Source organism: Sciurus vulgaris (genome assembly GCF_902686455.1).
Source record: "Sciurus vulgaris genome assembly, chromosome: 1".
Taxonomy (NCBI): Eukaryota; Metazoa; Chordata; class Mammalia; order Rodentia; family Sciuridae; genus Sciurus; species Sciurus vulgaris.
This window is the reverse complement of record NC_136461.1, coordinates 104,711,158-104,737,959: the sequence shown is the minus strand read 5'-3', so window position 1 is coordinate 104,737,959 and position 26,802 is coordinate 104,711,158. Positions and strand designations below refer to the sequence as shown.

The 26,802-nt window shown below is 37.6% G+C and overlaps 2 protein-coding genes across 2 annotated transcripts in view; both read right to left on the bottom strand.

The window, feature by feature from the left end:
- The window catches only part of MAB21L3 (mab-21 like 3), a 63,457-nt gene extending 38,708 nt beyond the window's left edge, over positions 1 to 24,749 (bottom strand). Inside the window, exons 1-2 of the mRNA XM_079117230.1 lie at positions 24,682 to 24,749; positions 21,657 to 21,862 (exon numbers count right to left, since the gene is read on the bottom strand). The gene's annotated coding sequence lies outside the window, so the exon portion shown is untranslated. The remainder of the gene's footprint in view (positions 1 to 21,656; positions 21,863 to 24,681) is intronic.
- The window catches only part of SLC22A15 (solute carrier family 22 member 15), an 88,004-nt gene continuing 84,586 nt past the window's right edge, over positions 23,385 to 26,802 (bottom strand). Inside the window, exon 13 of the mRNA XM_079117185.1 lies at positions 23,385 to 24,795. The gene's annotated coding sequence lies outside the window, so the exon portion shown is untranslated. The remainder of the gene's footprint in view (positions 24,796 to 26,802) is intronic.

The following is a 26,802-nucleotide window of genomic DNA, read 5'->3' as shown; positions in this document are numbered from 1 at the left end:
ATCAACATATAAATATGTGAAGTAAGAAAATATTATTACCATGACTGTGAAGTATGTATTTTGGTGTTGCTTTTCCTTTTTAAGATGTATCATGCGGAAGAAGGAAAGACATAAATAAAAAAGAAACAAAAATATATGTAGGTCGGAGGCAGTAATAGAACATTCATAAATCATTTCTCAGTACACTTCTAACTTTTCTAGGTTGCTATACAATTTCAAGGACAAGCATTTAACAGAAATACCTGAAAATACTTTGGAAAATTTTCAAATTCTTTTCGGACAATACAACCAAACTCACTGTACTTTTACCTGGTACAAGTTTTGTGTTGGGTGCTGAAAATGCAATGATCCTGTTGATCTCATAGGTTCCTTGCTTAGGTGAAATTTGAGTCAAGGTCAAAGCATAAAGAGGGGCATCCTTAGCCTTGTATTGGTGGGCCAAGTCCCAAATTCCCCAGACAAGCTGCAAGCAAGCTTAGAAGAGAAGGCTGAGCACACAGAGGTGAAGGCCAAGAGAGGTAGGTGGAAAGGTGTCCTCAGTCAGAGACAACTTCTGTACAGAGGTAACAACTTAGAGGCTTGCTCAGCAACAGTGGTCAAAGCAGTATACCTGGAGGCTACCAGGTTAGCTTGGAGAGATGGCACAAGACTCTGAATTCAAGGCTAAGGTAGGCAAGAGGGAGCATTTGAGGACTTTGAACGGTACACTGATGAGATATTAATTGTTATTTGAAGTGTTTACTTTGCAGTTGTCTAAGGAATTATCCACCTCTACTAATCTGTTAACTTCAGAACAGAGACTGTGTCTAGCTGAATGTTGTCATGGGACTCGTTGCTCCAACATCACTGTGCAAATAGGAAAAGGCAGCCTCTGTGGGTGAACCTACTCCCCCAGGGCCAAGGTTCACTAAGCTGATCACACATGTGCTCATGGATTAGTGAGAAGAGCCTGTGAGATTTCTGCCCAACTTGCCCCTCACTCAGGTATGTGTGCAGGACACAGCCTGCATATCAGGTAGAGGCTGGGGGGCTAGTTCAGAGGTGATCACGTTATACACTGATCTTTGGGCAAAGGCAGCGGGGCTGAAAAGAAGACAAGCGGTCTAAGAAACACATCTTCTGTACTTTACCCGGAATGAACTGCTCTAAGAGATCCTGAGCAATGTCTACACAAGCAAGGGCTTTTCTGATAGATCCACTCCATTCAGTTCCTTAGTGATGCTTCTGACAGAAAATTATGGCATGGCTTCTCCATAGATTGATCTCAGCATCTTCCGTTCCCACTGGATGGTGTGTGAGCCTGAGAGCTAACAGTTCTTATAAGTACCTGTCCTCTGTTGTCCTAGAAAGAAGCTGCAATCATTTCCTTTGGTGGTGGAAAGGAAATTGGGGGAGGGACTTATTTCTCTATCAGGCTTCTGGAATACGCACTGCTACCAAAGTGAGGTCCACCTTAAGCCCCGACCACTCAGAAACACTTGTGTCTCTGTGGCATTTCTGGTTTCTCCATCTCTTTCACTTTCAATGGCTCTTCCTCCTCCACTGAATCTCTTTGCTGCAGTTCCTCCTTACCTGACGATGGGTTTTACTTTTTGCTCACTTTCACACCCCATCTAGTAGCCCTGTCCATTCCCATGACTTCTTTGCTTTACAAATTACCTTGCCTCAGGTATTTGTTACAGTCATGAAAAATGGATTACTACAGCATCCAAATTAAACATCTACTAAAGTGAAAGCTTTCTTCCAAGGGTTTCGGGAAGCTAAGAAAGTCCACAAAGACTTCACTGAAAATCATACTCTCCCTTTTCTGAGAAAGATAAAACCTCTTAACCCGAATGTCAGAGGCATCATCACCAAAAGGAACACTCAGACCCCACTCAGTTTCACCACTCAGAAACCACAGTGTTTGTTCTCGAAACATGATTGAGGAAATCAAATGCCAAGGAAAACGTGGCTTCTAACCATAGGCTTCAGGGAGTGTGTAATCTACAATCAATGTTGAAAAAATAAAATTTGGCCTTTTGGGCAGGGACTCTTTCAATAAAAGCGATCAGGATCAGCTCATTCAGACAAAACAACAACAAAGATAGGAAAGAACAGAAAAGCAATGAATGACGTTTGATACCTAAACACCAATTAGTCTTTATTTTTAAACACTTCATAAAAGTAACTAGTAGAACACAGTGTTGATGACTAGTACCCATTGAAATAGCCATTCTACATTTGGCTTTAGTTCTTCAACTTGTCATAAAAACACTAAAATTTTTCTTGCTACTAAGTCTGTGCCCTCAGGACCTAGACTTTCTGGGGTCAGGGGAAAACAAGTAGAGACAAAGATAAGTCTGATTTGGAGAACTGTAGAATACTTTCACTGCCTTCCTGTTGCACTCTGCCATCAGGAGGGACAATAGGACATTCCAAGCCCTAATCAGAGAAAGGCTATTAACAAAGTCCTTTTAACAAACAATATGTAGGTGAAGTTCCCTTCTTCCATAATGCAGTGCCTATCACGGCCACCTCCCAATTCCTTCTCCCTTATCACTATGACAACCTTTATAAATCATAAGCAGTGAGGCCACTATCAATCAGAAATAAAAAGGAAGCCGTTATCTCCAGCTCATGTGGCCTTATTTCAAATAATGACCCTGTCCCTTGGTGAATTCTTGCCACATTATAACACTGGGTAGCCAATTATTAGCCCTGGAGGGATCCAAGTGCTCCAGGACTTTTGGCACCAAGGCCTGCTTGAATTCTGGTTCCCTTTTGAATATTCAATTAAGAGCAAGCTTACAAAAATCTTCAGCTTCCCTGTTTAGTCTCTGCCTCAATCATTAAGTAAGACTAGAATGATCTAAGATAAAATGCAATGTTGAATGACAGAGGGAAGCAAATTAATCAGACGGAGGTCCAATCAAAAGGAAGTGAAAGAAATGGCATATGGGTCAACCAAGTCTGCAGTTCCCGTACCTTAGCTTGGGTGCTAGCATAGTTCACACAATTCCTTTTGATTAACCACTGCTAGAAGCTTCCAAATATCTTTTCAAACCATTTCAGGTTAATGAAGATGACCCAGTTAAAGATATACCAAGTCATGGTTGGAATTACTAAGAAATTAAAATAGCACTTCTCTCCAAGCTGGGGATGAAGCAATTCTTCACATAGGTTATAACCCAGAGTTGGGTAAGAACCAAGTGCTCGCAGAAAGACAGGTAAGACAGACAGAAGAATACATAATTGACATATCTGTCTGCCATTTGGAGGTCTACCAATAAATTGATTTTATTCTCTTGGTAAGTGATTTTACATTTTCCTCTTTAAAGTCTTAAGTCAAGTTTCTCAGGATAGCTGTGTGCATCTAAGTGAAGATATAGAACATGGATAAAACTTTTCCTTCTTTCTTTCCTTCCTTTTTTTTTTTTGTTGTTGCTGTTGTTGTTGTTACCAGGAATTTAACCCAGAGGTGCTTTACCACTGAGCCACATCCCCAGCCCTTTCTATTTTTTATTTTGAGACAGAGTCTTGCTCCATTGCTTAAGGCCTCACTAAATTCCTGAGGCTGGCCTTAAACTTGCAATTCTCCTGCCTTAGCCTCCCAAGCTACCAGGATCATAGACATGCACCACAACAATTGGCAACACTTCTTTAGATTAAATGTGGCTCCATTCTGAAGAGCTCCAACAGAAAGAATCTATTTCAATGTCAAGCAAGACACAGACACTTAGGTAAGTATGAAGGCTGATAGTGATTAGGGAGAATGAACTGGAAGTGATGGTAAGTATAAATGAAATATTGGCTGCAATATTAACTAAAACCTCACTGAAGAAGGAACATGTAGATTGAGTCATAACAGTGCAAGAATTCATGAGCAAGCTTAGGAAGGGAAGGATGCTGCAGAAAGCAAAACCGGTTAAAAAGCATGGAGGCCAGAGAAGTCCATAAGAATGGCAGAGGAAAGACCTTCAAAAAGTTCCTGATCCATAGAAGTAGTGAGCAAACTGGCATGAAGTGACAGAATCATTTTTTTTTAGAAATTGGGAAATTAAAGATTTACAATAATCTAGGAAGCATTTGTTCAAGAAATATAGCTGGATCTTGATAAGAAGAATGACATTTGTGGTGTTTTAACTTGTCCCATATTTCATTCTCCAGCTCTGCAAAAGCCTTGATTATTCATGGTAAAAACGAGCATCTTGGCAGCACCAGAGGAGCAAAATGGGGCTTGGGTTCTTCATAGAATTACCATTATCGACCTGGCTAGTCAACTCCCAGGGGCCCACATTAGCTGTCTATGTTCTACCTGATTCATTGTCCCCCTTCCCCTGTGCAAACAGTATTCCAATGAGGGCATTTTTTAAAAAAAAAAATAATTATAAGCAACTGCACAACTTCATGACAGCTTAAACAAATGGACAATAGGTTGAATAAAACATTAATCAAAGAGCCTAAGAGGAAATGCTGGGAAACAAGATGTCCACAGGGATTTTGAAAAGCTTCTCCCCATTTCTTGAAATACAGAAGATCATGCCTATATGTAGGTTTTATACCTGCCCAGGGTGGTACACACTTAGAAAGGACCTGAGGAGGCACTGTGCTCTTACTACTACTAACTTCAGGTTCCACACAAGCAGGAAGTGAGGACTAAGGCAGAACTGCCAACTGCCTGGCTGTTTATAAAAGTCATGCCTCAGTACATGACAGAGTCTCTTGTCAAAGCCTGGAAAACTTACTGGTTCTTGATGGATAAGAAAATCTCTAATCATTAGATGACAACAAATTAACAAAGATTTCAGTGGTCACACACAACCAAGGACAATTTTGCAGATTAGTTTAGAAGTCATTAAGCAAATAATCATAACAAATAGTAACAATAACAATAGAGAGGGAGACCTTTGATTTCCAGAGTTGCCATGTTACATTATTTAAAATGTCCAGTTTTCAACAAAAAATTATGAGACATGCAAGGAAACAATAAATGACGATCCATACACAGGAAAAAATAGACCAGACGTTGATTTTATTATAACCAAGATGTTAAATCAGCTACCTTAAGTACAAAGAACTAAAGGAAACTATGAGAACAATGTCTTACCAAATAGAGATTATCAATAGACAAAACTTGTGAGAAGGAAACAAATATACACTCTGGAGATAAATGTATGATGACTAAAGGGCAGAATTCACTGGGGGGATCAACATCAGATCTGAACTATATTATGATAGATCAATTGAGATTATCAAGTCTGACAAATGATAAAGAAAAACAGAATAAGTAAAAATTAACAGAGCCTCAGAGATCGGTAGGACCCAAACAAGCATATCAACAAATTTATACTTGGAATTCCAGAAAGAGAGGAGAGGGAAAAAGGGGGGGATATTTAAGAAATTCCCAAATTTGATGAAAAACAATCATCTACACATCTAAGAAGCTCAATAAACTCTAAGTAGGAAAAACTCAAAAGAAATTCATACTTAGATACAGATAAAACTGTTGAAACACAAAGAAACACTTCAAGTTTCAAGAGAGGTGACTCAGTGAGATTAACCACCATTATCAGAAGGCATGGAGGCCGGAGCCAGAGGGGTGACATATATAAAGTGCTGAATTAAAAAAAAAGAAAGAAAGAAAAACTGTCAAAAACAACAAAATTGATAAACCTTTATCTAGAATGATGAGGAAAAAAAGAAGATTCAAAATACTAAAATCAAAAATGAAAGGGCATCACTACTGACCTCAGAGAAATACGAAGCATTTATGAGGATTTAAGCAATTGTGTGTCAACAAATAGGTGATCTAAATAAAATGGATCCATTTATAGAAAGATACAAACTTCTAATACTGACTGAAGAAGAAATGAAAATCAGAATAGCAATAACAATTAGTGATTGAATTAGTAATCAAAAAACTTCCTAGAAAGAAATGCTCAGGATCACTAGGCTTCCCAGATGAATTCTATCAATGATTTAGGGGAAAAAAACCCCACTAACCATTCAAACTTTCCCCAAAAAATATAGTAGGAGGGAACATTTCCCAACCTACCTTCTGAGATGTGTATTAACCTAATACTAAAATCAGACAAAGTCACTGAAAGCAAAGCAAACTACAGAATATCTCCTATCAATATGGATTTAAAAATTCTTAAAATAATAGCAAACCACATCCAGTAACACACAAGAAGGATCATATACCATGATCAAATAGGATTTATCCCAGAATGCAAGCTTGTTTTAAGAAATGAAAATCCATCAGTGTAATGCACATGCTAGTAAACAAACAAAATTCATATGATCCTCTCAGAAAATGCAGAAGAAGCATTTGATAAAGTGCAACACCTTTTTTAAATTAAAAAAATCAATAAATGATGGTAACTTGGTTAGACCATCTATGAAAAATCCCAGCTAACACATACTTGAAAGTGGAAGACTGAAAGTTTCCTCCCTATGATCAGGAACAGGATGAGGATGTTCACTCCTCCAAGTCTATTCAAATTGTTTTATAGAATCCAGTCAGGGCAATTAGACAAGAAAAAGAAAGAAAAGGCATCTGGATTAGAAAGGAAGAAGCAACACTATCTCTATTTTCATGATCTTGGATAAAGAAAATCATAAGGAACACACACACACACACACACACACACACACACACACACAAGATATTAGTGCTAACAAATCAGTTCAGCAAAGTTGTTGGACACAACATAAAAATCATTATAAGAAAATCAGAAGTTGGTCTCGGAGAGATCCAAGATGGTGGACTAGAGGGAGGCTGCATTCCTTGTCGCTCCGTAAGGCTGGTTTCAAGCAGAGGATATTTGTTTCTCGGTGAGGCAGTTTTTGCTGCTTATTGATCCCCTGGTGTTTACCCATTTGTCTACTGTGATGACCTGCAGTCTGCCAGCATATCCACGCCTTTTTTAAGAGCAGATTTCTCACTGTCAGCTGTCTATCATCCACCATTTGCCTGCCTCTCGCCTGTCCATTGCCTGCCTTACTCCTATCCATCACCCAATGCTCGAGGTTTACCTCCCGATGTCTGACAACAGTCAGCAAACTGATCGCCAACCGCCAGTGGAGCACCACCTGCCTGCTGCTGCCTGGAAGTTCACTGTTACAGTACCTGCAGGATCCCACAACCACACCAAACACACGGGACCTCCAGGACCCCTGCCGGACCAACTGCATCCCATCTCCAGGACCTCCAGCTGACCATGTCCACCCCTGAGCTGTAGCTCCCCATTTGCCAACACATTTGGAAGCCAGAGCAGCCATCTTGAATAATCCTGGAAGCCATACCTCTGATCTTTGGGTGGGGCAAATCCCATCCTGCGACACCTGCTGGAGGCTTAAAGCTCATTGTCAGGTACTTCTCATGAATCAGACTACTGAACACTGGGAGGTGCCATTAGTATATGACTGTTATAAAGTAGATTTTCTTTTTTCTCCTTTTGAAAAAAAATTAAGTTTTTATTTCTTTACTTTTCTTGCTCCCTTTTCCTTTTGTTTACCTGTTCCCTCAGAGTCCTTTTCTCCCTTTCTGGCATGCTAACATCCAATTTCTTTTGATTACACTCTCACCCTTTCTATTATCTAGAACTTCTGTATATTCTTTTCTTATCCCATTAACAGTCACATTCTACATCCCTCTGCATCCTCTTTGTCCTCCATTTGAAACTGCAGACCTTATTGCAAACCTCTTTGTTTTACCAAAGATAATATTTGAACTCATTTTGTTTACTATGACAATTTTGTTATTGTCCCCATAGGGGCTAGTTGGTCTAGGATTGCATAGTGTCTGATCTGGGCACTGCTAATATTGATCTCCCCTTAAAGAAAGGGTTTTGGAAACCTATCAGGCCACTATAAGCCTATAGGGGAAATCTGCAATACCCCAGATCTGCACTGCTAGAGGGGAAGATACATGAACAACATGAAAAAACAAGGGAAGAAAATGATCCAAACAAATCTAGATTCTATATTAATAGAATTCAATGACAGTATGTTAGAAGAAATGTCAGAAAAGGACTTCAGATTATACATGATTAAGATGATTTGTGAAGCAAAGGATGAGATAAGAGAGCAAATGCAGGCAATGAATGATAATACCAATAAGCTGAAAGAGCACCTGCAGGAAGCAAAACATCATTTCAACAAAGAGATAGAGATTCTCAAAAATAACCAAACAGAAATCCTTGAAATGAAAGAGACAATAAACCAAATAAAAAACTCAATGGAAAGCATCACCAACAGACTAGACCACTTGGAAGACAGAACCTCAGACAATGAAGACAAAATATTTAATCTTGAAAATAAAGTTGCCCACACAGAGAAGATGGTAAGAAATCATGAACAGAATCTCCAAGAACTATGGGACATCATGAAAAGACCAAATTTAAGAATTATTGAGGAAGGCACAGAGATACAAACCAAAGAATGAACAATGTATTCAATGAAATAATATCAGAAAATTTCCCAAACCCGAAGAATGAAATGGAAAATCAACTACAAGAGGCTTACAGAACACCAAATGCACAGAATCACAACAGATCCACACCAAGGCACATTATAATGAAAATGCCTAACATTCAAAATAAAGATAGGATTTTGAAGGCCATGAGAGAAAAGCATGAGATTACATACAGGGAGAGACCAATACGGATAGCAGCCGACTTCTCAACCCAGACTCTAAAAGCTAAAAGGGCCTGGACCAACATATTTCAAGCTCTGAAAGAACATGGTTGCCAACCAAGAATCCTATACCCAGCAAAACTAACCTTCAGATTTGAAGATGAAATAAAATCCTTCCACGATAAACAAAAGTTAAAAGAATTTACAAATAGAAAGCCTGCACGACAGAATGTTCTCAACAAAATATTCCATGAGGAGGAAATGAAAAACAACAATGGAGGTCAGCAAAGGAAGGAACTACCTTAGAGAAAAACCACTCAAAAGAGAAACCCCCCCAACTTAAAAACCAAAAATAAGCCAAATGACTGGGAATACAAATCATATCTCAATAATAACGCTGAACGTTAATGGCCTAAACTCATCAATCAAAAGACATAGACTGGCAGAATGGATTAAAAAGAAAGACCCAACAATATGCTGTCTGCAAGAGACTCATTTCATAGAAAAAGACATCCACAGACTCAAGGTGAAAGGATGGGAAAAAACCTACCACGCACGTGGACTCAGTAAAAAATCGGGGGTTTCCATCCTTATATCAGATAAAGTGGACTTCAAGCCAAAGTTAGTCAGAAAGGATAAAGAAGGACATTTCATACTGCTTAAGGGAAACTTAAATCAGGAAGACATAACGATAGTAAATATTTATGCCCCAAAGTGGTGCATCCCTGAACATCAAACAAATCCTTCTTAATTTCAAGAATCACATAGACCACAACACAATAATTCTGGATACTTTAATGCACTGCTGTCACCACTAGATAGATCTTCCAAACAAAATCCAACCAAAGAAACCATAGAACTCAATAACACAATCAATAACCTAGACTTAATAGACATATATAGAATATTCCATCCATCAATGAGCGGATATACTTTCTTCTCAGCAGCACATGGAACCTTCTTGAAAATAGACCATGTGTTATGCCACAAAGCAGCCCTTACGAAATGCAAAAAAATAGAGATACTGCCGTGTGTTCTATCAGATCATAATGAACTGAGAGTAGAAATCAATGACAAAATAAAAAAGGGAAATTACTCCAATGCTTGGAGACTAAATAATATGCTATTGAATGAAACATGGATAACAAAAAAACATCAGGGAGGAGATTAAAAAATTCTTAGAGGTCAATGAGAACAACGATACAACATATCAAAATCTCTGGGACACTATGAGAGCGATATTAAGAGGAAAATTCATTGCATGGAGCGCATTCCAGAAAAGATTGAAAAGTCAACAACTAAATGACCTAACATTACAGCTCAATGCCCTAGAAAAAGACGAAGAGAATTACAGCAAAAGTAGTAGAAGACAGGAAATAATTAAAATCAGAGCTGAAATCAATGAAATTGAAACAAAAGAAACAATTCAAAAAATTGACAAAACAAAAAGTTGGTTCTTTGAGAAAGTAAACAAAATAGACAAACCCTTAGCCACACTAACAAAGAGAAGCAGAGAGAAAACTCAAATTACTAAAATTCGTAATGAAAAAGGAAATATCACGACAGACACCACTGAGATACATAACATAATGAGAAGCTACTTTGAAAATCTGTATTCCAACAAAATAGAAAGTACCAAAGATATTGACAAATTTCTAGAGACATATGCTCCTCCCAAACTGAACCAGGAGGACATACACAATTTAAACAAATCAATATCAAACAATGAAATAGAAGCCATTAAAAATGTACCATCCAAGAAAAGCCCAGGACCAGACAGATTCTCAGCCAAGTTCTACAAGACCTTCAAAGAACTCATTCCAATACTTCTCAAAGTATTCCAGGATATAGAAAAGGAGGGTACCCTACCAATCTCATTCTATGAAGCTAATATCACCCTCATACCCAAACCATGAAAAGACACATCAAGGAAAGAAAATTTAGGACCAATATCCTTGATGAATATAGATGCAAAGATCCTTAACAAAATATTGGCAAACCGTATCCAAAAACATATTAAGAAAATTGTGCACCACGATCAAGTGGGATTCATCCATGGAATGCAAGGATGGTTCAACATTCATAAATCAATAAACGTAATCCATCATGTCAATAGACTTAAGGATAAGAATCATATCGTTATTTCAATTGACGCAGAAAAAGCATTCGACAAAATACAACACCCCTTCATGCTCAAAACACTAGAAAAAATAGGGATAGTAGGAACATACCTGAACATTGTAAACGCTATTTATGCTAAGCCCATGGCCAACATCATTCTTAATGGAGAAAAACTGAAACCATTCCCTGTAAAAACAGAAACAAGACAGGGATGTCCTCTTTCACCACTTCTACTCAACATTGTCCTCGAAACTCTAGCCAGAGCAATCAGGCAGACCAAAGAAATTAAAGGGATATGAATGGAAAAGAGGAACTTAAGCTGTCACTATTTGCGGATGACATGATTCTATAGTTAGAGGATCCAAAAACCTCCCCCAGAAAACTTATAGATCTCACCAATGAATTCAGCAAAATAGCAGGTATAAAATCAACATGCATAAATCTAAAGCATTTTTATACGCAAGTGACGAAACAGCTGAAAAGGAAATGAGGAAAACAACTCCATTTGCAATAGCCTCAAAAAAATAAAATACTTGGGCATCAATCTAACCAAGGAGGTAAAAGATCTCTACAATGAAAACTACAAAACATTGAAGAAAGAAATTAAGGAAGACCTTAGAAGATGGAAAGATCTCCCACATTGTTGGATAGGCAGAATTAATATTGTCAAAATGGCCATACTACCAAAAGTTCTAAACAGATTCAATACAATTCCAATTAAACTCCCAATGACATACCTTACAGAAATAGAGCAAGCAGTCATGAAATTTATCTGGAAGACTAAGAAACCCAGAAAAGCTAAAGCGATCCTTAGCAGGAAGAATGAAACAGGGGGTATTGCAATACCAGAACTTCAACTATACTACAAAGCAATAGTAACAAAAACGGCATGGTATTGGTACCAAAATAGACAGGTAGATCAATGGTACAGAAGAGAGGACACGGACACAAACCCAAATAAATACAATTTTCTAATACTAGACAAAGGTGCCAAAAATATGCAATGGAGAAAAGATAGCCTCTTCAACAAATGGTGCTGGGAAAACTGGAAATCCATATGCAACAGAATGAAACTAAACCCATATCTCTCACCCTGCACAAAACTCAACTCACAATGGATCAAGGACCTTAAAATCAGACCAGAGACCCTGCATCTTAGAGAAGAAAAAGTAGGTCCAAATCTTCACCTTGTTGGCTTAGGATCAGACTTCCTTAACAGGACTCCCATAGCACAAGAAATAAAAGCAAGAATCAATAACTGGGATAGATTCAAACTAAATAGCTTTCTCTCAGCAAAGGAAACTATCAGCAATGCGAAGAGAGAGCCTACAGAGTGGGAGAATAGCTTTGCCACTCATACTTCAGATAGAGCACTAATTTCCAGAATATATAAAGAACTCAAAAAACTCTACACCAAGAATACAAATAATCCAATCAACAAATGGGCTAAGGATATGAATAGACGCTTCACAGAAGAAGATCTACAAGCAATCAACAAATATATGAAAAAATGTTCACCATCTTTAGTAATAAGAGAAATGCAAATCAAAACTACACTAAGATTCCATCTCACCCCAATTAGAATGGCGATTATCAAGAACACAAGGAACAATAGGTGTTGGAGAGGATGTGGGGAAAAAGGTACACTTATATATTACTGGTGGGGTTACAAATTATTGCAGCCACTCTGGAAAGCAGTGTGGAGATTCCTTAGAAAACTTGGAATGGACCTACCATTTGACCCAGCTATCCCATTCCTCGGCCTATAATCAAAGGATTTAAAATCTACAGAGATACAGCCACATCAATGTTCATAGCTGCTCAATTCACAATAGCCAGACTATGGAACCAACCTAGATGCCCTTCAATTGATGAATGGATAAAGAAACTGTGGTATATATATACCATGAAATATTACTCAGCCATAAAGAATAATAAAATTATGGCATTTGCAGGCAAATGGATGAAATTAGGGAATATCATGTTAAGTGAGATAAGCCAATCTCAAAAATCCAAAAGACGAATGATCTCACTGATAAGCAGATGATGACACATAATGGGGGGTGGGAGGGGGGCAAGAATGGAGGAAGGAGGGACTGTATAGAGGGAAAAGAGAAGTGGGAGGGGTGGGGGGAAGGAAAAAATAACGGAATGAATCAAACATCATTACTCTATGTAAATGTATGAATATGCAAATGGTATGCTGTTACTCCATGTACAAACAGAAACAACATGTATCCCATTTGTTTACAATAAAGATAAATTAAAAAAAAAGAAAATCAGTAACGTCAGTTTTATTACTATACATTAGCAATGAACAGTTTGAAAATGAGATTAAGAAAACTAATTTATGATAGCATCACAAAGAATATTTAGGAATAATTTAACAAAAGAAATACAAGACTTGTACTTGGAAAACTAAAAAACATCACTGACAGAAATTGAGACATAAAGAAGTACAAAAATATTCCCTGTTCATGGAATGGAAGACTGACTTGCTATTTTTTAAGATGGCAATCCTCCCCACACTAACCTACAGATAATGCACAATGTTTGTCAAAAAAAAAAAAAAAAAAAAAATCTTGCTATCTTTTCTTTTTTTGGCAGAAATTGACAAACTGATTCTAGAATTTATGTGAAAATACAAAGAATAGTCAATGCAAAACAAAGAATAGTCAATGCAAAACAAAGAATAGTCAATGCAATCTTGAAAAAGAACAAAGGCAAAGGCTTCCTAATCAAAACTTCTTACAAAGCAAATGTAATCATGACTATGTGGTACTGGCATAGTACAGACACATATAACAATAGAATAGGAGTTGAGTTCCAAGAAAAAACTAAATATCTACAGTCAGAAGTGTCAAAATTTGAGGTGAAAGAACAGTCCTTTGCCAGGTACAGTGGTGCAAGCCAGTAAACCCAGCGGCTCGGTTGGTGGGGGTGAGGCAGGAAGATTGCAAGTTCAAAGCCAGCCTCAGCAACTGAGCAAGACCTTGTCTCTAAATTAAAATATGTCTTTTTAAAGAAGGGCTGGAGATGTAGCTCAGTGTTTAAGCACCCCTGGCTTCCTTCCCCAGTAACAAAAAACAAAACAACAACAAAAAAAAAAAAAAAACAAAAAAAAAAACAAAAAAAAACAAGAACGAGTCCTTTCAAAACAGTGCTGGGACAATGAATTTCCACATATCACAGGATCAATTTTAGTCCCCGCCTTGAGCCTTGTGCAAAATTAACTAAATATGAGACAAAGTTGTACATGTAAGAACTAAAACTATAAAACTCTTAGCAGATAGCAGAGACGCAAATCTTCATGACTTTGAAATAGCAATGACTTCCTATATTTGACAACCAACACCCAAGAAACCAAAGGAAAAAAACAGATAAATCAGGCTTCACAAAGATGAAAAACTGTTGTGCTTCAATAAACATTAACAATTTATGAAAAGACAACGCATAATGGGATAAATTCCATTTCTGATAGGGTCCAGAGTATATAAAGAACTCTTAAGACTCAACTTAAAAAGACAAATAACTCAAAAGTGTGCAAATAATCTAAATATACATGTTAACAGAGAAGACACATAGATATGCCAAGAAGCACAGGAAAAGATGCTAGACATCATTAGGAAAATATGGATCAAAACCACAAGGTACCACTTCACACCCAGGAGGGTGGTTATAATCAAAAAGACATTAACAAATGTTGGAGCATGGGGTGATGTTAGAAGTCTCACACATTGCTGGTGAAAACAGAAATGGTGCAACTGCATTCCAAAACAATTCTGCAGTTCTTCAAAAAGTTACACAGAGGTTTTCTCACGTGACATGGCAATACTTACTGTCCTATTCAGTTTGTGATACTGTAACAAAATACCACAGACTTGGTGGCTTATAAACAACAGAAATTTATTCCTCACAGTTCTGGAAGTAGGGAAATCCAAGGTCCAGGGACTGGCCAAGTTGATGTCTGATGAGGACCCACTTCTGGGTTCATAGATGGCTATTTTGTTGCTATAACCTCATGTGGTGGAAGAAGCAAGGGCACTCAGACTCTGCTTTTGTGACCTAATCGCCTCCTCAATGTACCATCTCTTAGCATCATCACTTAGTGGTTAAAATGTCAACATAAATCTGAGGGTACATGAACATTCCATAGCACATATGTCCACACAAAATTCACACAGTAGTGTTCACAGCAGCGCTATTCATAATAGCCCTCAAAGTGGAAATGACCCTAATATCCTTCCACTGGTGAATAAATGAATTAAAATGTGGCATGTCCATAAAATGGAATTATCATCTTGCAATAAAAAGGAATGAAGTGCTGATTCATGCTATAACATGGAAACCTTGAAAATAGTATGCTAAGTGAGAGAAGCCAGACACAAAAGGCCACATGTGTGATTCATTTGTATGAAATGTGCACAATAAGTAAATTCATGGAGGTAGAGAATAGAGTAGTAATTACCAGGTCCTGGGGACAGGTGGGAATGGAGAGTAACTGCTGATGGGTACAAAGTTGGTCCTGTGTGTGTGTGTGTATGTGCGTGTGTTAACAAAAAAATTCTGGAATTAGTGGTGATAGCTGCTCTAATTTATGAGTATACTGAAACCCTTTCAAAAGAGTGAATTTTGTGGCATGTGAATTATATCTCCATAAAAATGGAGGCACTCTCTATGTATTCTAGTAACCTATACTGTAGTAGTTACCCAAACTGGATTGTAATTGGAGGACCCTGGGCCACCTACCCAGAGATAGCCTGGCAGGAATGTTAAGTCCAAATAAAACCAAACCTGCCTCCTAAGCAACCTGACCACTACCTCAAGAAGCTCAAATTCTCAGATCCTTCAATGGTAAATGGCCCCACTGCTGAGTTTCTGAGTTTCTTTTTTTTTTTTTTAATGAGAGTATTATAATCAGAGATAGTAGTTGGGTTTATGAAAGGAATTGGATTTCAATCTCCATCCCCCCCACTCTTTTCTCCCCTCCTTTCCCCCTCTCTTCTCCCTCCTCTAACCATTGGAAGTTTTTAAACTGGAGAGTAAAATAATAACATTTGTATCTAGAAACAAATCCTTCTGATGGCAAGAAAAAATGTTACAAGAGTAGAGATATTAAGGCCTAAGGCCACTGAATGATACAGACTTTATATTAAATGGCAAAATAAATGTAAGCATCAAAATCTCTTCCACTCTCACCCCAGGTGAACTGATTGAAAAAGTAAGAATTGAATACATGTTATAGTAGGTTGGTATGAGTTCTTTGCAAACCTATTAGTAAGACAGGAAAAACACTTCACCTCAATTCACAATCCGCAGTTGTGAGCACCAGTCTCAGAAGCTGCTGCATTGGAAATGCCTAGAAGGGAGAGAGTCCAGCCAGACAGTGATCCTTCTAGTGTTGGGGAGAATAAAGTAGGAAGAACCCACACAGAGCCACACCACCCACTGAAATGGCAGCTGGGCCAAACAGATAATTAAAGACAGCAAACCAGATCCTGGTTCAGTGGCTTCTCCAGACCTGGAAGAGACAAAGTTCCTTGCTGACCCAGTCTACTGCCCCAGCTCTGTATGTCCTCTGTTCAAGTCCTGGGAAGAAAGGGGAGCTTTAACCACCTACCAAAGTCAAAATCTAGGGAGCAGAAGTCTAAACATCCAGGTAAGGGGATCCAATAAGAATCTGATCTGGGTGTGTAGCTCGGTGGTAGGGTGCTTCTCTAGCAAGTGTGAGGCCATCAGTTTGGATCTCCAGCACCACAAAACAAATAAACAAGCAAACCCAACAAGAATCCAACACCTTTTCTGGCAAGCATCAGGGCTGGATTTGTCTTTTTGGTTCATAAATCAGTGAATAATTAACAGGGGATTATGAAAATATCATAACCTAAAATGCAGCAGAAAAATACTTTTCCAGAGGTGGGATATAAAGATGCTTATAAAAGATTTTTTTTCTGAGAAGGAACACTTAGGCAACTTTTGCTTCACAGAGTATTAAAAAAAATCCAAGAAAACAAAGAATTGATGACAAAAATGGTGAATGATAACACTCTTTACTTTTTTTTCCTTTTCTTTTTAGTTACACATAACAATAGAATATATTTTGGCAGATTATGCATACATAGAGTATAACTTATTTTATTTCTGATCCCACTCCTGTGGTTGTACCTGATATGGAGTTACCCTGAATGATGACGTTCTAAGGCAACAGATAAGGAGGCATCTGACTGAACTTGGTTAAAAAAAAGAGTATGAGAAAAATAACAGTAATCCAAAAGGAACTAAACAGAATTAAAAACAGAAAGAGAAGAATCTGTATTACTAAAATCATGTGGAGGACACATGTGAGAAGCCTCCCCTAATGCAAAGGAAAAGGACAAAAATATTAAAATTATTAGAAGAGATATGAAGACAGAAAAAATAGACACCTAACATACAGAAAATTGAGTCAGCAGTACAATAGAATCAATAATTAATAGATAAATAATAGAAGAAAGCTTTCCTCCAATGAAAAGAGACCCAAACCCACAGAATAAAGGACTCACCAGCACCATACAACATAAATGAAGAGACCATATTATTTTCATGTCTAGGCAACGCTTAAAACTTAAATGATGCCGGGTGCAGTGGTACACCCCTATAATCCCAGCAGCTTGGGAGGCTGAGGTAGGAGGATTGTGAGTTTAAAGCCAGCCTCAGCAACTTAGCAAAGTCATAAGCAACTTAGTGAGACCCTGCCTCAAAATAAAACATAAAAATGGGCTGGGGATGTTGCTCAGTGCTTAAGCACTCCTGGGTTCAGTCCCTGGTATCAAAAATAAATAAATATAAAAATAAAATAAAACTTAAGTGATAAGAAAGCATTCTACAAACATGCAGAACAGAAAAATAACTAAAAAAGGAACAAAAATTGAGCTGGCCTCAGACTTCTATATGACAATACATGATGGACTATAATTAAGTATGTTGGCAAAATGTTAAAAGGATATGGTTTCATTCACTTGCAACAACAGCAAAAATATTCTCAAATAGACAAGAATTCAGGAAATATACAATTATATAACCATAGAAAACTCTGCTCAAATTTATGCTGGTAAAATTGGATATCCACTTTCAAAAGAATGCAGTGGGACCCTTACCTTCTATCATATACAAAAATAAACCAACACGGATAGAAGACTTAAATGTATGTACTAAAAACCAAAAACATCTTAGCAGAAAACATAGGGGAAAAAGCTCCGTGGCATTGGATTTGGCAATGAGTTCTTGACTATGACACCAAAAGTACCAGGAAAATCCAAAAATAGATAAATTGGACCACATCAAAGTTAACATCTTGAGCATCAAAGGACATTGCCAAGAAAATGATCTGAAAACTTAAAAGAATGGGAAAAAACATTTGTGAACCATATACCTGACACTGGATTAAAGTACAGAATATTTAAAGAAACCTATAACTCGACAACAAAAATAGAACCCAATTTAAAAATGGCAAAGGATTTGAATAGACATTTCTTCAAATAAGATCAACAAATGGCCAATAAACCCATGAAAAGATGCTGAACATTATTGATCATTAAGGAAATACAAATCGAAATCACATCTATGAGGACTGCTATAATTTAAAAATTAGAAAATAACAGGTGTTGGTGAGGATGTGGAGCAATTGGCAGACTTGTGTGTTGCTGATGGGAATGTAAAATGGTACATTTGGAAACTGGTGTGGCAATCCTTCCAACAAATTAAACATCTTTGTATGATCCAGCAATTCCACTTTTGGTTTGCCCCAAAGAAATCTAAATGGGACTCAAACAGATATTTGAACACCCACATTTATAGCCACATTATTCACAAAAGCTGAAGAGTGGAAATAACCACATCTACCAATAGATGAATGAGTAAATAAAATGCTGCAGACACACAATGGAATTATTATACAGCTTGATAAAGTAAAGACATTCTGACAACCTGTTACATCATGAGGGACCCCAAAATATCATATGCTTAGTCAAATATAGCCAGCTGCAAAGGGACAAATAATGTATGCTTTCACTTACATAAAGTATTCAGAGCAGTAGAATTCAGAGAAAATGGGGTGATGGTTCCCAAGGGCTGTGGTGAGGGAGGATGAGGATTCAGTGTTTACTAGGTACAGAACTGCAGTTCTGGAAGATGACAACATTTCTGGAGATGGGGGTGACAGTGGTGGCACGACAGTATGAATTTATTCAGTGCCACACAGCAGCACCCTTACAAATGGATAAAATGGAAAATTTCATGCTATGCCTATTTTATCACAGCATAAAAATCCACAATAAAAAATCATAATAGAAAAAGATGGAAAATACAGGATATCGCAAGGAAACATAAGTGCAAAAACACAACAGAAGTTCAAATTATCAATTGTGACAATCAACATCAATGAGTTGAACTCCTTTATAGACCCTCAGGTGGAAAACAAGGATCTCAGTTTTCTACTATCTATAATAAAAATTATGAAGATACAACAGTCAGGCAATAATTTATATGTACCATTATCAATATTATGTATAATCACATAAGACATAAATTACTAAAAGTGCAAAAAATGGTTGGCAAGAACACAATGGTCTTTGGGTTTTTTTTTTTATTGTTGTTTGTTTTTTTGTTCATTTGCTTTGTTTATGTGGTACTGGATATTGGACCCAGGGTCTCACATATGCATCGAGCCACAACCCAAGACTATTTTATATATATATGATTTTGAGAAGGGGTCTTGCTAAGTTTCCCAGGGTGGCCTCCAACTGGTGATCCTCCTGCCTTAGCTTCTGGAGTAGCTGGGATCACAGGTATACATCCCCAAGCTAAGCTCCTTGAAGGTTATAACACATTCTTCTCAGTTTTACAGATTAAGTAGGCAAAGAATTATTAAAACAAAAACAGACAATTATATCAAGTGCTTATAAAAAGGGAAAATCAAGGCAAATAAACCCTTAAACATTCTAAATAGAAACTGTGATTGCAATATCCTTTATTGAGCAAAAAAATAAAAATCATGATTATATACAAAATAATTGCAACTACTTGTAATTTTTTAAAATAATTAAAAAACAACAGCAGAGACATTCAAAGACACTTTGGATGATCTAGTCAGGTAAAAAGAAGAAAATAACAACACACAATTAAGAATCAGAATGATACAGTCACAATTATGGAGAGATTACTCTGCTAAACCTTATACCACTCAATTTAAAAACTGAATATAGTGAATTGTGTTCCTGAAGAAAATTAATTGGGAAACCTGACACAAGAGAAGTAGGAATATTTTAAAGGAAACCACTATAGAGGGAGTTATAAAACTGTTAATGTTTTTCCTCTTTAGAAGATGCTGGGCTCAGTTTACTGATGATTCTTTTACATGTCCAGGAAATTCTTAAACTTTTAAAAAATACAGCATGAGAGAAACACAGAAAATAATCCTGGACCCATATGTCCAGACTTTACAAATAAAAACGTTTGTGATTTTTGTTGCTCATTAAAAAAAAAACAATAGTAGACACATGCTAATCATAAAATTGAAGTCTCTTTAATTTCTGGTCCATTTCCCTCTACCCCACCAGTTTTCTGCTTGAACCTTTATGACTATCCAGGAGCACTGGACCCTTGGGGAGCTGAGGTTAGGATGGTATTTCTAATCAGTGGGACTAGATGAATGATGAACAAGTCTGGAAGGGAAAATGCTCAGCCAGTCAGAAGAAGGAGAGCCAGGCTCCCATATGGCACCATACACCAGAACAAATTCCAAGTCAATTAACAAGTTAAATATCAAGACGAATCATAAAAGGAACACAAAGAAAACAAGAATGAATATTTTTCTGAACTTGTATACACAAGAAGTTTATGCTAAAGGTACAGAAAAACTTTACTAAATAAGAATTTAAAACTAGAAAATTAGGCAACAGAACTTCAAAATATGGAATGAGCAGAGAATGAAAGAAAAAGTAAAAATGGTTTAAAAACACAAAAGGCAATTACATCTCTAGTTAGCAATAAGGTCCATATGAAGCTCCTAATAGTGAGAATTCTCTCATCCAACCAAATAATTCCCCACCCTCCATTATTTGAGTTTGGCAAAGATCAGAAAAAGTTCCCAGCATTTAGGAGACTACAGGGACTATGCCCCTCATATATTAACCATGGCGGTGTAATCTAATATAAAGACTTCCAACAAACTTAAGAATTTCACCCATTGACCCGAGTTTACATTTTAGAAATCATCTGAAGGAAACACTGGAGGTATGCCAGCTCTCCATATATAGCATTAAAGTAGAGAAAACAACTAAAGATGCAACCATTAGACACTGGTTAAATAAGTTATAACACAACCATATAACAAAAGACTTTACAGCCTTTAAAAATAATATAGAGCTGGTGGGTGTGGTGGAAAAGGAAAGTCTATAATCCCAGCAATTTGGGAGGCTGATGGTAAGCTCAAAACCAACCTGGGCAACTTAGAGATACCCTGTCTTAAAATAAAATTAAAAAGGGTTGGGCTGTAGCTCAGTGGAAAAGTACCCTTGGGTTAAAACCCAAGGCTGGTAATGTATTTTTTCCCTAAAAAACAAGACCTGTCCCTCAACCTTAAGTGATGTATCTGTAACGTGTAGAAGAATTTGCTTTCTGTCCATTCGCCTAAGGCTCCCTTGGATTTCCAAAATTTAAATATAAATGGCATTCTGGACAGATCGCATGTCCTGAGCACACCTGTAGCCAGAGAGAATCTTCAAGGGTCTGTTCTCTCCTGAATATGATGCAACCAATGCTTCTGTTTCTGGCTTTCTCCCCCAGATCCCTTGCAGAGCTCTAGACACACACACACACACACACACACACACACACACACACAGAGTCTTCATTTACCTCTTTCCCACACTTACCCCTCCAACCTGCTTCCAAAGACATAGAAGAAGGTCCGTTGTTCAGGCCCAATGAAAGCTGTTTTTTATATAATCCTTCTACTCCTCCCCGCCAGGACGCTGCAGCCTCCTCTCCAAACCAGGATTCCTCAGAAAAGAGGGAGGAGAAGTCTGCTTCCCTCAGGGGAAAGGCAGTTTACAGACATTCCTCTACAGAAATGAGAGATCTTGAAGGGCAATAAAGAGGAGGCAAACAATCATACACAAGTCATATTTCCTCAGCTCCACTGTTAGTTGGCAAACGGAGTGGATCAAGTGAAAATATGTTTTCTTAAAATATTTCATGACAATTTGCATTTCTGGAAAAAATATAGCACTACACGATAAGTCATAACATAGAAAACAAACAAAAAACTTTAAAAATCTTTATTTATTTATTTATTTATTTATTTATACGAGACAGAGTCTCACTAAGTTGCCCAGGCTGGTCTCAAACTTCTTGGCTCAAGTGTTTCTCCTACCTCAGCCTTTTAAGTAGCTGGGGGTAAATGCGTACACTGTGTTTTGGTGAAAAACAAAACAAAATTCGCTTTTAAAAATGTGTGCATTAAAGCCTTGTTTAAAAATCTTTAACACTCTTGCCAGGTGTGGTGGTTGCCTGTAGTCCTAGCAACTCGGGAGACTGAGGCAGGAGGATAGAAAGTTCAGAGCCAGTCTGACACCCTGTCTCGAAATAAAAAAATAAAAAGGTCTGGAGGTGTAGTTCAGTGATTAAACTCCCGTGGGTTTAATCCCTGGTACCAAAAAGAAAAAAAGAGAATGAAAAGAAAAAAAGATCTTTGACAGCTCTTAAGTAGAACAATTTATTGAAGCTATAGTATGTGACAACTGGGATTTAACAAATACATCACTTCATAATCAACAAAACAGACTTATAATACAGATGGTATTATTAACATTTTATATCATGTTTGAGAAAAGTGAGGATGTCGCTCTGATTCTAAAACCCATTATTTTTACACAGTATTGATTATGAAGACTTCAGAAGGTACTCAAAACGCCTTTTGGGAATATCTCTATTCCAAAACTAAAAGTTATTGAGTATCAAATAAAGATACTTAAGGAGGAATGTGAAAGAAAAATTGATGGCAGTTGGGAAGGCCTAGTTGTTTGCCCTAGGCTTTGAAATGTGGCTGATGCGTAAGGGGAGAGGCATGGCAAGAGGAAACATTTACACCCCTTGACGGACAGTGTTTCTTCTCTGTCAATAACAGGTTTTAGGCAGGGGCATGATCAAAGCACAGGGTGTGGTACAGCTTTAGAAGTTATGTGACTTAGACTGCCTTGAAAGCCTAGCAGAAATCTCAGCCTGAGATCTCATTTCTCAAGAGATTCTTCCTTGAAAGCAAATAATTTCCGTTACTAACCAGTTCCACAAACTTGGATATCTAAGGCTTTCTCTAATTCCACTATGGCCTTTCACCTTTGTGGTACTAAAGTTCTTCCCCCTAACCTTCCCATTGCCTACTGCGACATATCCCACCCAGGTCAAACACTGTGGGAAAGTTCCCAGCTTGAGAAACACACCTCGCTGATCTTTGACAGTCCTGAGCCTACTATAATGCCTCTGTCGCCCTCAATGAGCATTTCCTGAATGTACACAGTGGAATTGCAGATCAATTTTTTTCCCCAGAGCAAATAATGAGAGCAGTCCCAAAGCTACCCTAGAGATGGCTGTAGTCCAGATCCTAACTGGACTCCACCCTTCAAGAAGAATCTGACAAGCTTCTCAGTCAATCCATACTATTGGATGACAAATATATTCTGATTTAATTCTAATTTGGGAAAAATAAAATCCTCATGTTTCTAAAAATCAGGGGGCATCTTTAATTAATTAGAACTCTTCTTAAAATAGTCTACCTTCAGGAGTCTAATCAAAACAGCTTAATAAGGATGCCTCCAATATCTTTGCTTCTCAATATTGCCTTTTCTTTTTCTTTTTTTATTTAATTTTTTTTTATTTTTAAAATTGGTAATATTGTCTTTTCTTGTCCTAAAAGCCAGGGAGGAGTTAGAGTCATTTCTGATATTTTTTTGAAACAGAAGTGGCCCTTCTGATCTTGAATTAATTCTCCAACAGGAGGCATGGCAGAAGGGGCAATTAAGTGCATGGGTCTTGTCCTGTGAAAAACAGGATCCAGGAAGGGCACTGCTACTCACTAGCTGTGACCCCAAGAAAGTTATTCTGCGTCTTAGTTCCACTGCTTTCATCAACAGAGCAGGGATTACCAACCTACCAAATAGGGCTGTGAGGGTCATGTGACACATTGCTTGGCACCCAATGCATGGCAGGGAGGATACCGCTGTCCTCCTTATCAAACAGCTTAAGGAAAAAGAAGCCCAAGAAAACAAAATTACATGTTATCTTTTTAAATCCAGTACCTAGAAAACGACCTGGCAAACTGTGGGTACCCGAAATAGCCGATGAATAAATAAATGTGATTTTCCCTGAAATAATCTCTTGAATACTAGAAACTAGTTCAATAAATCTTTTGATCTTTTATGCATATCTACCTAGGGATAAGCTTCCAGCACTGTGGGGCGGTTTGAAATGCTTAAAAGGAATCAAACAAATCCTAGCCTGTCCCTTTATTTCTCATCTGGGCGTCATCTAGTGATACCTCTGCCTGCTAAGCTTATTTAAAATTAATGATTCTATTCCTTTGCGTGACTCACTGTAATACATTATTCCACTAACTTTACTCCTCCATCACATTTTCCCCCCAACGTCCTCTGCCACCGCCCCAGCCTCCAGCTGTTCACCTTGCCATTCTTCTGGTATCAGCTGACTCCTTATCGAGTCTTTCCCGCTCCTGGTGGACTAGATGGAGATCGTAAATTCCTTCGCTGAGAAAGCGTGTCTGCTGTATTGTGTCTCTGCTACATCCGTGAGTCAACAGCTATGGAATTCAACAGCCTAATGGCATCTAGATGCATTTTCTGGTCTTACAGATGTTTTGGAACCTACTTACCAACTAATAAATACCTTTCAAGGATGTGGCAGGATGGAGAAATAAACATAACCAGCCAGTCCACTTTCCCCTTCGGCTTTCTTCCCAATTGTTTTCAGGTAGGTGTTCATTCCTCTGACCGAGCATTCCTCGGACATATCAAAGGTGACCTGTAGTCTAATTAAACTAAAAGAGCCAGCAGACAGAAAAATCTAAACACCAGTTTAACGCTTAATCATTCTTTTTAAATGTATTGATCCTCAAATGCCTGGAATCAAACTGACAGCATTCCTGAACTTCTTACATGTTATTTATTAGATGAATTATTTTAAGAGACATGAATATTACAAAGGTTGGTGATTAAGCCAACAATTCCTCTAAAACATACCTTCATAAGATTGCCTCTCTGTGAAGACACAGATATCAACTTAACACACACACACACACACACACACACACACACACACACACAAACGATGTACAAATGCATATGAGCAGAATTCATTTATTCTGCACTCAGTTACCAAATGGTATTTTGGTAATAAATTTATATGCACATAGACAAGATTATTATTTAAGAATCAATCCTTCTTTGCTTACTTCTATTTTTGAGGTGGACATTTTCAACCTTGTTAAAAGAGAATATTTCTTTTGAATGTATTTTAATCCTAATTATAACCTTGCAGAAAATGGTGAGATTGCCTAATGATATATTAGGGAGGAATGAGGTCATTTAGTTATCTAAGAGCTAAATTACCCGTTGGATTTTCTCAAATTGATTTTGGGAAAGTACATTGTTAGATAGATCCATTAAACCAATGTCTTTTGTCTGGAAATCATTTAAAAATCAAATGCCTACTGTGTTTCAGGTACTGTGTGAACTCTTAGGGTTACTAAGATGGATATGATACAGTCCATATTTGCCTCTGAGATCAACATTATATTAGAACACATATGAAAAAAACTGTGAGAGATTCACACATTCCTTCAAAAATATAGGAATACCTCGTACACACTGGTCCACTGTTATGGGCTACAATGTAGTAGAAAAAAGAAAGGCATATACTCTACCTTCTTAGGGGTTATGGCCCAGTAAGGAAGACATCATCGTTTATTAAATTACTCAGTAATACCATAATGGAAAAGTAAGGATGCTTTAGGAGAACATAACAAAAGTATAGGTAATACCAGAATGGATTTTGATAAAGCAACTGCTACACATTAAGATACAGGGTTGTAGCTCACTGGTAAAGCACAGGGTTCAATTCCCAGCACCAAAAACCAAAAGATACAACAAGAAATGAAACTTAGAAACAAAGACTTACTAGGTTCATATTCTTTCATTAATATATTATTCTTTCAAATAAGAAACAATAGTTCTCCCTGGGGAACTTCAGGCATAACTGAATGGGCAGAGAAGATCAATAATAATTGTGGATTTGGGGTCTGCATATGGTCTGGGTCTGGCTTCTCTAGGTGATGACTAAAGCATTCCATTCAACTTGTAATATACATTGATGACTGCCAGATTCTGCATGTCTAGGATGTGTTAGTGACACACACTTACGACATCTGTGGTAGGATGAATAATGGCCCCCAAATTATCCACATTCTAATCCCCAGAACCTATGAATGTTACCTTTTATTGCAAAAGGTACTTCACAGATGTGATTAAGGTAATGATCTTCAGATTCAGAGATTAGCCTGGATGATCTGGGTGGACTGATATAATCACAGTGTCCACTTAAGAGGGAGGCAGAAGATCAGATTGGGAAGAAGGCTACGTGATGATAGAGACTAGATAGGACTGATGCCTTCAGGACCCAGGAATGCTGCATCCTCTAGAGACGTCAAAGGCAAGGACTGAACTTTTCCCTGAAGAATCTGAAACCAGCCTTGCTGACACCTTCATTTTGAAAGTCTTAGGACTCATTTTGTACTCTGACCTCCAGAATCATCATAGAATAAATGTCTTGTTCAAAATCACTGCTTGTGGTAATTTGTTACAGAAGCGGTAGGAAATTAATACAATACCCTATTACTTATGGAAAACAGAAAGACCCTAGGGAGAATTTTTTAAGGAAAAGTTGATTTGATTGGCATATCCTAACTATTCTTTTTAGAAAACTGTTCTTCTGTCAAAGTAAATTATTTCC